The sequence below is a fragment of the Salmo salar genome, chromosome 27 (genome assembly GCF_965601325.2).
Source record: "Salmo salar chromosome 27, fSalSal1, whole genome shotgun sequence".
In the NCBI taxonomy this organism is placed as follows: domain Eukaryota; kingdom Metazoa; phylum Chordata; class Actinopteri; order Salmoniformes; family Salmonidae; genus Salmo; species Salmo salar.
The window spans coordinates 41,708,301-41,721,596 of record NC_138317.1 but is presented as its reverse complement, the minus strand read 5'-3'; the positions used below and the strand labels follow the sequence as shown (position 1 = coordinate 41,721,596).

General features: G+C 44.9%; 1 non-coding gene across 1 annotated transcript; it reads left to right on the top strand.

Moving 5' to 3' along the window:
* The first annotated feature begins 3,967 nt into the window (after positions 1 to 3,967).
* On the top strand, positions 3,968 to 4,055 carry trnay-gua (transfer RNA tyrosine (anticodon GUA)). The gene is given in 2 exon segments: positions 3,968 to 4,004; positions 4,020 to 4,055. It is a non-coding gene; the product is annotated as a tRNA-Tyr (tRNA).
* The last annotated feature ends 9,241 nt before the right edge of the window (positions 4,056 to 13,296 follow it).

Below are 13,296 nucleotides of genomic sequence, written 5' to 3'. Positions count from 1 at the left end.
AGAGCGGCGGAGTGTACGTGAAATTACAACAATCCTTATGTCACTGGCTCACACTATCTCAAAGGAGGATAACCTTTTCCGCATTTGTGCTGACTTTTTGACGTTTGCAAATTTATTCCCTAAAAGCAATTATTTCCCTGACCGGGAATCAAACACGGGACACAACAACAAAAGCTCCAAATCCTTGTCACTAGACCACCAGGGAAAGGGAAAAACCTTCAGCAGTGTCGGGCCTAAACAGCATTCTTTACCCTCGGCTCACATTTTCTCTATCCCCAAATGCAACTACTGGCATTCTAAGGGGATGTAGCTCAGCAGAAGTGCGCATGCTTTGCATGTATGAGGACCCGGCTTCAATCCCTGGCATCTCCATGAAACCACCAAACTAAGAAGTTAACTTTTAAAAGGGCTCATATCCATCAGCAGAACTTATGACCATCTAGGTGATGGCGTTGTGACATACTCATCGACCTTTGATAGCTCAGTTGGTAGAGCGGAGGACTGTAGGTGCTCTGTCTAGCAATCCTTATGTCGCTGGTTCAAAGGAGTGTACATTTTCTTGTGGATTGCCCCAATTTTTTGACAGCCGTGAACTTTGACTTGCGATTGACTAACACATTATCTTTCCCTGAGAACGCCAAATTCTTCATTTCTTGCTCTCTGTAGGACAGTTGGTAGAGTGGATTACTGTAGGTGCTCTGTGCAGCAATCCTTAGGTCGCTGGTTCAAATCCGGTTCAAAGGAGTGTACATTTTCTTGTGGATTGCCCCAATTTTTTGACAGCCGTGAACTTTGACTTGCGATTGACTAACATATTATCTTTCCCTGAGAGCGCCGAATTCTTCACTTGTTGGTCTTCCATAGGACAGGTGGTAGAGCGGCGGAGTGTACGTGAAATTACAACAATCCTTATGTCACTGGCTCACACTATCTCAAAGGAGGATAACCTTTTCCGCATTTGTGCTGACTTTTTGACGTTTGCAAATTTATTCCCTAAAAGCAATTATTTCCCTGACTGGGAATCAAACACGGGACACAACAGCAAAAGCTCCAAATCCTTGTCACTAGACCACCAGGGAAAGGGAAAAACCTTCAGCAGTGTCGGGCCTAAACAGCATTCTTTACCCTCGGCTCACATTTTCTCTATCCCCAAATGCAACTACTGGCATTCTAAGGGGATGTAGCTCAGCAGAAGTGCGCATGCTTTGCATGTATGAGGACCCGGCTTCAATCATTGGCATCTCCATGAAACCACCAAACTAAGAAGTTAACTTTTAAAAGGGCTCATATCCATCAGCAGAACTTATGACCATCTAGGTGATGGCGTTGTGACATACTCATCGACCTTTGATAGCTCAGTTGGTAGAGCGGAGGACTGTAGGTGCTCTGTCTAGCAATCCTTATGTCGCTGGTTCAAAGGAGTGTACATTTTCTTGTGGATTGCCCCAATTTTTTGACAGCCGTGAACTTTGACTTGCGATTGACTAACATATTATCTTTCCCTGAGAGCGCCGAATTCTTCACTTGTTGGTCTTCCATAGGACAGGTGGTAGAGCGGCGGAGTCTCTGTGAAATTGCAACAATCCTTATGTCACTGGCTCACACTATCTCAAAGGAGGATAACCTTTTCCGCATTTGTGCTGACTTTCTGATGTTTGCAAAGTTATTCCCTAAAAGCAATTATTTCCCTGACCGGGAATCAAACACGGGACACAACAGCAAATGCTCCAAATCCTTGTCACTAGACCACCAGGGAGAGGGAAAAACCTTCAGCAGTGTCGGGCCTAAACAGCATTCTTTACCCTCGGCTCACATTTTCTCTATCCCCAAATGCAACTACTGGCATTCTAAGGGGATGTAGCTCAGCAGAAGTGCGCATGCTTTGCATGTATGAGGACCCGGCTTCAATCCCTGGCATCTCCATGAAACCACCAAACTAAGAAGTTTAACTTTTAAAAGGGCTCATATCCATTAGCAGAACTTATGACCATCTAGGTGATGGCGTTGTGATATACTTATCGACCTTTCATAGCTCAGTTGGTAGAGCGGAGGACTGTAGGTGCTAATTGCAGCAATCCTTAGGTCGATGGTTCAAATCTGGCTCAAAGGAGTGAACATTTTCTTGTGGATTGCCCCAATTTTTTGACAGCCGTGAACTTCTACTTGCGATTGACTAACACATTATCTTTCCCTGAGAACGCCTAATTCTTCATTTCTTGCTCTCCGTAGGACAGTTGGTAGAGTGGATGACGGTAGGTGCTCTGTCTAGCAATCCTTATGTCGCTGGTTCAAAGGAGTGTACATTTTCTTGTGGATTGCCCCAATTTTTTGACAGCCGTGAACTTTGACTTACGATTGACTAACACATTATCTGTCCCTGAGAACGCGAAATTCTTCATTTCTTCCTCTCCGTAGGACACTTGGTAGAGTGGATGACTGTAGGTGTTCTGTGCAGCAATCCTTAAGTCGCCGGTTCAAAGGAGTGTACCTTTTCTTGTGGATTGCCCCAATTTCTTGACAGCCGTGAACTTTGACTTGCGATTGACTAACATATTATCTTTCCCTGAGAGCGCCGAATTCTTCACTTGTTGGTCTTCCATAGGACAGGTGGTAGAGCGGCGGAGTGTACGTGAAATTGCAACAATCCTTATGTCACTGGCTCACACTATCTCAAAGGAGGATTACCTTTTCCGCATTTGTGCTGACTTTTTGACGTTTGCAAAGTTATTCCCTAAAAGCAATTATTTCCCTGACCGGGAATCAAACACGGGACACAACAGCAAAAGCTCCAAATCCTTGTCACTAGACCACCAGGGAAAGGGAAAAACCTTCAGCAGTGTCGGGCCTAAACAGCATTCTTTACCCTCGGCTCACATTTTCTCTATCCCCAAATGCAACTACTGGCATTCTCAGGGGATGTAGCTCAGCAGAAGTGCGCATGCTTTGCATGTATGAGGACCCGGCTTCAATCCCTGGCATCTCCATGAAACCACCAAACTAAGAAGTTAACTTTTAAAAGGGCTCATATCCATCAGCAGAACTTATGACCATCTAGGTGATGGCGTTGTGACATACTCATCGACCTTTGATAGCTCAGTTGGTAGAGCGGAGCATTGTAGGTGCTAATTACAGCAATCCTTAGGTCGCTGGTTCAAATCCGGCTCAAAGGAGTGAAATTTTTCTTGTGGATTGCCCCAATTTTTTGACAGCCGTGAACTTTGACTTGCGATTGACTAACACATTATCTTTCCCTGAGAACGCCAAATTCTTCATTTCTTGCTCTCCGTAGGACAGTTGGTAGAGTGGATGACGGTAGGTGCTCTGTGCAGCAATCCTTAGGTCGCTGGTTCAAATCCGGTTCAAAGGAGTGTACATTTTCTTGTGGATTGCCCCAATTTTTTGACAGCCGTGAACTTTGACTTGCGATTGACTAACATATTATCTTTCCCTGAGAGCGACGAATTCTTCACTTGTTGGTCTTCCATAGGACAGGTGGTAGAGCGGCGGAGTCTACGTGAAATTGCAACAATCCTTATGTCACTGGCTCACACTATCTCAAAGGAGGATAACCTTTTCCGCATTTGTGCTGACTTTTTGACGTTTGCAAAGTAATTCCCTAAAACCAATTATTTCCCTGACCGGGAATCAAACACGGGACACAACAGCAAAAGCTCCAAATCCTTGTCACTAGACCACCAGGGAAAGGGAAAAACCTTCAGCAGTGTCGGGCCTAAACAGCATTCTTTACCCTCGGCTCACATTTTCTCTATCCCCAAATGCTACTACTGGCATTCTAAGGGGATGTAGCTCAGCAGAAGTGCGCATGCTTAGCATGTATGAGGACCCGGCTTCAATCCCTGGCATCTCCATGAAACCACCAAACTAAGAAGTTAACTTTTAAAAGGGCTCATATCCATCAGCAGAACTTATGACCATCTAGGTGATGGCGTTGTGACATACTCATCGACCTTTGATAGCTCAGTTGGTAGAGCGGAGGACTGTAGGTGCTAATTACAGCAATCCTTAGGTCGCTGGTTCAAATCCGGCTCAAAGGAGTGTACATTTTCTTGTGGATTGCCCCAATTTCTTGACAGCCGTGAACTTTGACTTGCGATTGACTAACACATTATCTTTCCCTGAGAACGCCAAATTCTTCATTTCTTGCTCTCCGTAGGACAGTTGGTAGAGTGGATGACGGTAGGTGCTCTGTGCAGCAATCCTTAGGTCGCTGGTTCAAATCCGATTCAAAGGAGGGTACATTTTCTTGTGGATTGCCCCAATTTTTTGACAGCCGTGAACTTTGACTTGCGATTGACTAACATATTATCTTTCCCTGAGAGCGCCGAATTCTTCACTTGTTGGTCTTCCATAGGACAGGTGGTAGAGCGGCGGAGTCTACGTGAAATTGCAACAATCCTTATGTCACTGGCTCACACTATCTCAAAGGAGGATAACCTTTTCCGCATTTGTGCTGACTTTTCGACGTTTGCAAAGTTATTCCCTAAAAGCAATTATTTCCCTGACCGGGAATCAAACACGGGACACAACAGCAAAAGCTCCAAATCCTTGTCACTAGACCACCAGGGAAAGGGAAAAACCTTCAGCAGTGTCGGGCCTAAACAGCATTCTTTACCCTCGGCTCACATTTTCTCTATCCCAAATGCAACTAATTGCATTCTAAGGGGATGTAGTTCAGCAGAAGAGCGCATGCTTTGCATGTATGAGGACCTGGCTACAATCCCTGGCATCTCCATGAAACCGCCAAACTAAGAAGTTTAACTTTTAAAAGGGCTCATATCCATCAGCAGAACTTATGACCATCTAGGTGATTGCGGTGCAACATACTCTTCAACCTAGGTGCTAATTACAGCAATCCTTAGGTCGCTGGTTCAAATCCGGCACAAGGGAGTGTACATTTTCTTGTGGATTGCCCCAATTTTTTGACAGCCGTGCACATTGACTTGCGTTTGACTAACATATTATCTTTCCCTGAGAGCGCCGAATTCTTCACTTGTTGATCTTCCATATGAAAGTTGGTACAGAGGCGGAGTGTTCATGATATTGCAACAATCCTTACGTCACTGGCTCACACTCTCTCAAAGGAGGATAACTTTTTCTGCCCCAATTTTTTGACAGCTGTGCACTTTGACTTGCATTTTACTAACATATTATCTTTCCCTGAGAGCGCTGAATTTTTCACTTTTTGATCTTCCATAGGACAGTTGGTAGACTGGAGGACTGTAGGTGCTAATTGCAGCAATCCTTAGGTCGCTGGTTCAAAGAGTGTACATTTTCTTGTGGATTGCCCCAATTTTTTGACAGCCATGCACATATCCATCAGCAGAACTTATGACAATCTTGGTGATGGCTTTACGAAAGATTGCAAACAATCGTGACATGGTAAAGCAGCGGCCTCTAAATATTATCAGGAAGTTCAAGAAGGACAAAGGTTACGCTGCAGAGTACAAAGGCTTCATGGAAGAGATGATAAAAAAAGGTTACGCCAAGAAGGTACCACAAGAACAGCTCCTCAGAGAGAAAGGCAAGGTATGGTACATACCACACCATGGTGTTCACCATAAGTTCAAAGTAACAATACGAGTGGTGTTTGATCGTTCATCATCCTATAAAGGCACATCTCTCAACAGTGAACTCCTTCAAGGCCCTGACCTGGCAAACACGCTTATAGGAGTCTTGCTAAGATTTCAGCAAGAGCACGTTGCCATGACGGCAGACATCAAAGGAATGTTCCATCAAGTACGTGTCCATGAAGATGACTTAGACTTCCTGCGATTCCTATGGTGGCCAGACGGTGATACTAACAAAAGACTGGAGGAGTACAGAATAACGGTACATCTTTTCAGTGCTATATCCTCTCCACGTTGTGCAAATTTTGCACTGCGAAAGACTGCAGTAGACAACTGTGAGAGGTACGATGAAGAGGTGATTCAAACAGTCAAGTCCAACTTCTATGTTGATGACTGCCTCAAGTCAGTGGCCACAGAAGAACAAGCCATAGATCTCACAAAAAACCTCAGGGATGTGCGCTCTCAGGGTGGATTGAAATTGACCAAGTTGGTCAGCAACAGCCGCGCTGTGCTGGCTTCTATCCCCGATGAACACAAGGCCAAGCAGATAAAAGAACTGGACCTGGACAGAGAAAAGCTGCCTGTTGAAAGAGCACTTGGAATCCGATGGGCCATTGAAAGTGATGCGTTTACCTTCCGAGTCACTGTCAAGAACAGACCCCTTACAAGAAGAGCTATTCTCTCAACTGTCAGCTCTATTTATGATCCATTAGGTTTCCTCGCCCCATTCGTTTTAAAGGCAAAGCAAATTCTCCAAGCGCTCTGCAAGCTAAAGTGTGGATGGGATGAAGTCATCGCCAAAGAACACTATTTCATGGAAGAGATGGCTCTCAGAGCTGGACCAGCTGTCCAGATTCCAGATTGACAGGTGTATGATGCCTGAGAACTTTGGTCAGGTCAAGACCGCACAGCTGCATCACTTCGGTGACGCAAGTGAACAAGGTTATGGAACGGTAAGCTACCTTAGGTTCACAAATGGTATGGAAAAGGTCCACATCCCATTCATACTGGGGAAATCAAGAGTGACTACACTCATGCAGATGACGATCCCCAGACTGGAACTTGCCGCAGCAACATTGGAGGTGCGAGTGGACAGGATGTTAAGGTTGGAGCTCCAGATTGAACTTGAGGAGTCAACTTTCTGGACAGACAGTCAGTCTGTGCTAAAATACATCCACAACAATACCAAGAGATTCCATACCTTTGTGGCTAATAGGGTTGCTATGATCCGTGACCTATCAAAAGAAAAGCAGTGGAGGTATTTTAACTCCAAACACAACCCAGCCGATGATTCCTCAAGAGGATTACATGTTGAAACTTTCCTGAACTCAAAGAGATGGCGCAAAGGACCAGAATTCCTGGAGAAACCAGAAATGCAATGGCCGAAAGTCCCCGAGGAGCTTGGCTCCATCCCTCCGAATGATCCAGAGGTGAGAAAAGACATCATCGTAAATAGTACAAGTGTGGAAGAAAAGAGTCCGACCAGGAAACTGATTGAGTACTATTCAACATGGAACAGCTTGAAGAAAGCAGTTGCCTGGATGCTGAAACTGAAGAGACTTCTTCTACAGTTAAGACAGAAAAGGAAAGTTCTCACACAAACTGATCCAGGATCAGATCAGAGTCTAACAAACTCACTGAAGGAACAAATTGACAAGTTCAAACTGACGTTTGGAAAAGAAAGTCTGTCTGTGGATGACCTAGATGAAGCAGAAAAGGTCATCATTGAATTTGAGCAACGACAGCACTTTAAACAAGAAATTGCACTAGTTGTGAAAGGAAAACAATGTGCCAAGAGAAGCGACTCAATCTGTAAGCTTGATCCAATTTTTGACAATGGCATTCTGAGGGTGGGAGGAAAGTTAAGCAAAGCTGCTATGCCTACGGAACTAAAGAATCCTATGATCCTGCCCAAAGACTCCTACATCTCCAGACTGATCTTACTCCACATCCATGAGCAGGTTGGCCACTCTGGGAGAGGTCACATGCTTTCTAGACTTCGCCAGCGATATTGGATACCCAGTGCCAACTCCTTAGTAAGGAAGATCCTTAAGAGCTGTGTCTTCTGCAGGCGGATGCAAGCTAGAGCTTGAGAACAGAAGATGGCCGACCTTCCACAAGATCGGGTGTCACCTGATTTGCCGGCTTTCACCCATGTGGGCATAGATTACTTCGGCCCCATAGAGGTGAAGCGAGGCCGCATTCATGTGAAGCGGTATGGTGTGATCTTTACTTGCCTTGTGAGTCGAGCTGTCCATCTAGAGGTTTCTAGTTATCTGGATACTGATTCCTGCATCAATGCCCTGCGCAGGTTCATCTGTCGAAGGGGCCCAGTAACAAGTATCAGAACAGAAAATGGCATCAACTTTGTTGGAACACACAGAGAGCTAGGAGAAGCTCTGAAAGAGCTGGATCACAACAAGTTTCAAAACGGATTACTGAAGGAAGGAGTGACATGGTCATTCATTCCTCCCTCTGGAGCCCAACATGGGCGGGTATGGGAAAGGTTGATCCGACTGGTGAAAAATATCCTCTATTCAGTCCTTAAAGAGCAAGTACTGGATGATGAGGCTTTGCAGACAGCCTTGTGTGAAGTTGAGGCGATTATGAACGACAGACCAATCACAACTGTAACAAATGACCCTAATGATCTAGAACCCTTGACTCCAAACCATCTGCGTCATCTGAAAGCAAAGCCAGTCCTGCCACCAGGACTATTCCAGAGAGGAGATCTATACTCACAAAGGAGATGGAAGCAAGTACAATATATTACTGACCTCTTCTGGAAGAGATGGATCAGGGAGTATCTTCCACTTATGTAGGAGTGGAACAAGTGGAACAAAAACTAAGAGAAACTTCAGTCCTGGTGACCTTGTTGTCATCGTCGACAACACCGCCCCTAGGAACTCTTGGCTAATGGGGCGTGTGGTGGAGGCTTTGCAAGGGGCCAAAGGTCATGGTTAAGACTGAGACCAATATCTTACAGAGACCTATCAATAAACTCTGTCTGCTCCTGGAGGCGGCGGAGTGAGATACAGACACAGTGCTCCATCTTTGAATCACGTGCACGTCTGATTCGCTGATGTGGTACTCTTACATTCTTTGATGTCATAGTCATACATTTTTTGGACGTCAAACTCTTGACATTTTGGAAGTTGAACACCTGAACACTTCAACTCAGACTGAGATCTATGGAATATTTTCCGATATGGGACATTGTATATTTCTGTATAGCTATGAACTGTAACAGTGCTCTGGTATAGAATGTTTTGTGTATTGGCTCTACGTCTGAATATTAAGTCATTGTTGTGCATTCAGTACAGTCAACAATTAGGGGCCGGTATTTTAGAGCCGATTTGGACATATTTGTAAAGAAGACAGAACATACAGAGCTCCATGTACATTTGTGTAAATATATTAAATATTAATGAATATGATGAAATATTAGGTACCTTTATGATTTATATTTACGTGATTTAGATGTATTAATTTGTTGTTAGTGCAACTTAGTTTTTGGACCCCCCCCCTCTTGCCCATTCATTGTACTGTGGTAAGTGTGTTAGGATAAAGGCAGGAAGTTGGGCCTTCGGGGGGAGGAGTCCTAGATAGACACGGGAGCGGTATAGTTTTTGACCGTACAGACAGACAGACAGACAGACAGACAGACAGACAGACAGACAGACAGGTCATATTATATATTTTCCATATCAAGTAATCTATGCTTTAAGTTGATTGGAGAATATTTTTTTTTGTTAGATATAAGAAGAATAAACCTTTTTGTTGCACCATATCCCTGGATCTCATTGAATGTTTTGGAAACCTTTTGGAAACCTTGAGTGTGGACTGTATGCGTACGAAACAACCCCGCTTCAGGCTAGGACAGTGGCTATGGTAAAGAGGAAGCCACTACAGCTACAGTATCTACAGTACCTACATTATCTACAATATCTACAGTACCTACAATACCTTGCTAGTATCTACAATACCTACAGTACCTAGCCAGTACCTACAGTATCTACAGTACCTACAGTATCTACAATACCTACAGTACCTACAGTATCTACAATACCTACAGTACCTACAGTACCTACAGTATCTACAATACCTAGAGTACCTACAGTATCTACAATACCTACAGTACCTACAGTACCTACAGTATCTACAATACCTACAGTACCTACAGAATCTACAGAATCTACAGTACCTTGCTAGTATCTACATTATCTACAGTACCTAGCCTGTACCTACAGTACCCTCAGTACCTACAGTATCTACAGTACCTTGCTAGTATCTACAGTACCTACAGTACCTACAGTATCTACAGTACCTACAGTACCTACAGTACCTTGCTAGTATCTACAATACCTACAGTACCTACAGTACCTACAGTATCTACAGTACCTACAGTACCTAGCCAGTACCTACAGTATCTACAGTATCTACAGTATCTACAATATCTACAGTACCTACAGTATCTACAGTACCTAGCCAGTACCTACAATATCTACAGTACCTACAATATCTACAGTATCTACAGTACCTACAGTACCTACAGTACCTACAGTTCCTTGCTAGTATCTACAATACCTACAGTACCTACAGTACATACAGTATCTACAGTACCTACAGTTCCTTGCTAGTATCTACAGTACCTACAGTACCTACAGTACCTACAGTTCCTTGCTAGTATCTACAATACCTACAGTACCTACAATATCTACAGTACCTACAGTACCTACAGTACCTACAGTACCTACAATATCTACAGTACCTACAATATCTACAGTACCTACAGTACCTACAATATCTACAGTACCTACAGTACCTACAGTATCTACAGTACCTACAGTATCTACAGTACCTACAGTACCTACAGTATCTACAGTACCTACAGTATCTACAATACCTACAGTATCTACAGTATCTACAGTACCTACAGTATCTACAGTACCTACAATATCTACAGTACCTTGCTAGTATCTACAATATCTACAGTACCTACAGTACCTACAGTATCTACAATACCTACAGTATCTACAGTATCTACAATACCTACAGTACCTACAGTATCTACAGTACCTACAATATCTACAGTACCTTGCTAGTATCTACAGTATCTACAGTACCTACAATATCTACAGTACCTACAATATCTACAGTACCTACAGTATCTACAATATCTACAGTATCTACAGTACCTACAGTACCTACAGTATCTACAATATCTACAGTACCTACAGTATCTACAGTACCTACAGTATCTACAGTATCTACAGTACCTAGCCAGTACCTACAGTACCTACAGTATCTACAATACCTACAGTATCTACAGTATCTACAGTACCTACAGTATCTACAATATCTACAATATCTACAGTACCTACAGTATCTACATTACCTACAGTATCTACAGTACCTACAATATCTACAGTACCTACAATATCTACAGTACCTACAGTACCTTGCCAGTTCCAGACTATATTAGTTACTCTCCCTGTGCTGGCCATACACACACACACACACACACACACACACACACACACACACACACACACACACACACACACACACACACACACACACACACACACACACACACACACACACACACACACACACACACACACACACACACACACACACACACACACACACATATCGTCACACAGAGACAAACATACAGAGACACAATCACACACTAACTCGACGTACATGCACACACAAACACACACACGCACATTCTCCTCTGTATCCATCCACAGCAGGCTTAGTCCCATTCTCTCGGTTAACATAACACTGTCAGACAGTCGACTATTGGCCTGGAGAGACCAGGGGCCAGAGAGGCCTGCCCCAGAATCAGACACCCCAGGGGGGCTGAGACATCACCCTTCCTCCCCTCCTGCCCTGGCTGCCCTGGAGCCGTCACCAGAGGAAAGAATTTAGAGGTAGACAAGGAGGGGAGGGAGAAGATAGTCAGGGAGAGAGAGGAGAGGGAGACAGAAGAGAGGGAGACAGAAGAGAGGGAGACAGAGGAGAGGGAGACAGAGGAGAGGGAGACAGAGGAGAGGGAGACAGAGGAGAGGGAGACAGAGGAGAGGGAGACAGAGGAGAGGGAGACAGAGGAGAGGGAGACAGAAGAGAGGGAGACAGAAGAGAGGGAGACAGAAGAGAGGGAGACAGAGGAGAGGGAGACAGAGGAGAGGGAGACAGAAGAGAGGGAGACAGAGGAGAGGAAGACAGAAGAGAGGGAGACAGAAGAGAGGGAGAAGATAGAAGGGGAGACAGAGGAGAGGGGAGACAGAGGAGAGGGAGACAGAGGACGGGAGACAGGGGAGAAGGAGACAGGAGAGAAAGAAGATAGAGGGGGAGAAAGAAGAGAGAGGAGGGAGGAGGGGGAGGGGGAGGGAAATAGAGAGAGAAGATCAAGGGGAGAAAGACAGAGAGCAAGAGGAGAGGGTAGAGAGGGAGAAGGAGGGGAATAGAAGGAGGAGGGGAATAGAAGGAGGAGGGGAATAAAATGAGGAGAGGAATGGAAGGGGGAGAGAGAGAGAAGAGAGGAGGAGAAGGAGGAAGAGAGAGAAGAGAGGGGGAGATGGAGGAAGAGAGGAATAGAAGGAGAGAGAGAGAAGAGGGGGAGGAGGAGGAAGAGAGAGAAGAGAGGGGGAGAGAGAAGAGAGAGAAGAGGGGGAGAAGGAGGAAGAGGGGAATAGAAGGAGGGGAGAGGGAGAAGAGAGGGGAGGAATATATGAATAGAAGGGGGTTGTTAAAAGGTTACATTGCAAGGGAGACCTTTTTCAATAAAAAGGATCTCGACATTAAGTCTGTTGTGTAACTCGATTTGTTTCACACACACACACACACACACACTCTTGGCATCGATGTGGAGTAGAGTTCTTCTGTGTGAAGGGTTGGGCATTAATGTAATCTAAACATGCACACACACCCTCTTGGCATCGATGTGGAGTAGAGTCCTTCTCTGTGAAGGTTTGTGCATTAATGTGATCTGAACATGCACACACACACACTCTCGCTCTTTGATACACACACACACACACACACACTAATGAGACCCCTGCCCCTGGAGTATGCAGCTACCCTCTGTGTAGCGTGACTGAGGAAATGTCACCCAGATCACAGCAGTGATGGAGGGAGAGAGAGAGAGAGGGATGGAAGGAGGAGGGGAGGGAGGGACACCTCTAAAACAAGAAACCGGTGGGTCAGATTAAAGGAAGGAACGAAGGAAGTAAAAAAAGGGGGAGGGAAAGGAAGATGGAGAACAATAGGAAGAGGAGACTGAAATAGACAGAGAGAAAACATCGAAGAGAGCGTGAGATAGAGTGACAGTGAGACAAATCGAGAGATGAAAGGGTAGGATGAGAGGGAGAAGACGTGGAAACGGGGAAAAGTGGAGAGATGGAGTGATTGCACCAGATGTTGATGATGTTCCATATAGCTAGAAATATCAGTAAAGGAACTGCTCCAGATTCATCAACCTTGACTTTCTCATCACTCTGGTGTGTGTGTGTGTGTGTGTGTGTGGCATAGGTGAAATTGCCACAGGGGATGGGGGACATACCATGGGGGATGGGGGTACCCCCCCCCCCCCCCCCCCCATTATTCAGAGTAGGTCCATTAGTCCCCCCCCCCCCCCCAATAATTTCATTAATATGTAAACATTAAACAAAATCTCATGGGCCCCCCAGATAGC